The sequence below is a fragment of the Pediculus humanus genome, genomic scaffold, assembly GCF_000006295.1.
Source record: "Pediculus humanus corporis 1103172107458 genomic scaffold, whole genome shotgun sequence".
Lineage (NCBI taxonomy): Eukaryota > Metazoa > Arthropoda > Insecta > Psocodea > Pediculidae > Pediculus > Pediculus humanus.
This window is the reverse complement of record NW_002987078.1, coordinates 163,065-164,412: the sequence shown is the minus strand read 5'-3', so window position 1 is coordinate 164,412 and position 1,348 is coordinate 163,065.

Sequence of the window (1,348 nt, the reverse complement as noted above, 5' to 3'; positions counted from 1 at the left end):
TCTTTCTCTCTCTTTACGTCCTTTGTTTCACTTTTTATTTATTTTTCCTTTTTTTCTTTCTCTGTATGTCTTTTAATTTGTCTTTTTATACCTTTTTTTTTATTTTCTCTTTCTCTCTCTTGTATTTTCTTATTTTATATCCTTTTTTTCCTCTCTCTTTTATTTTGTCTTTTTATATTTTTGTCGCTGTTTCTGTCTTTCTCTCTTTCTATCTCTTTTATTTCTCTTTTTAAATTTTTTTTCCTTTCTCTTTCTATTTGTTTTCTTTTCTATCGCTCTTTATCTCCTTTTTTTCTTTTTCTTTTTCTCTCTCTCTCTCTATTCTTTTATTTCTCTATTTACACCTTTTTTCTTTTCTCTCTCTCTCTCTCTTTTATTTTTTGTTTTAATATTTTTTTTCCTTTTTATTTTTCTCTCTCACGTTTCTTTTCTCTTTTCACATTTTTTTCCTTTGTCTCTCTATCTGTTTTCTTTTTTCTCGCTTTCTATCTCCGTTTTTTTCCTCATTTTATACTTTTTTCCTTTTCTTCCTCTCTCTCTTTTATTTTATCTTTTTATAACTTTTTTTTCTCTCTCTTTTTTTTTTTGTTTTTTATATTTTTTTTTCTCTTTTTATTTTTCACTCTCATTTTTTTTTTACATCTTTTTCTTCTCTTTCTTTCTCTATGTTTTTTCTTTTCTTTTTTTTTTATAGGTTTTTCCTTTTCCCTCTCTCTCTCTCTCTCTCTATTTTATTTCTCATTTTAAATCTTTTTTCTCTCTTTCTTCTAAAACTTTATTTCGTTATATTTCTACTACATAGATAGTATTTATTTACGAAACCATATTTTTCCTATCAGATTCCCCTAATATTTTACCTTTCATTAATACTAATTAAATATTTTATTAAAAACTAAAAAAAAAAAAAAAAAATTCGTATTTTCCAAATAAACGTCGTTTATAAATCTTAGTTATTTCTTTCCTTTTTCTTTTAACTAAATATATATTAAAACTAAAAAAAAATTTTAGTTTAAACTAAAAAAAAAAAAAAAAAAAAACTTTTTAAAAATATATATATATATACATGTTACAAAATGCTAACTCGCACCTCTTTTATTTACTTACGTATATACACGTTTTTTGTTTTTTGTTTTTCACGTCGTCTGCTTTTCATCGCCGCGTTATTTTTAAAAGTTTGAATTTTAAATCTTTTCGTATTAACGTTTGCATTAAAACAAACATTAGTATAAAAATCGTTTAAAAGTTTTTATCAGTTACAAAAAAAAAAAAAAGTCGTTACAGTTTTGTGATAATGGGTTCGTTTTTTTTTTTTTTTTTTTTTTTATAAAAAAAAAAAAAAAAAAAGAAG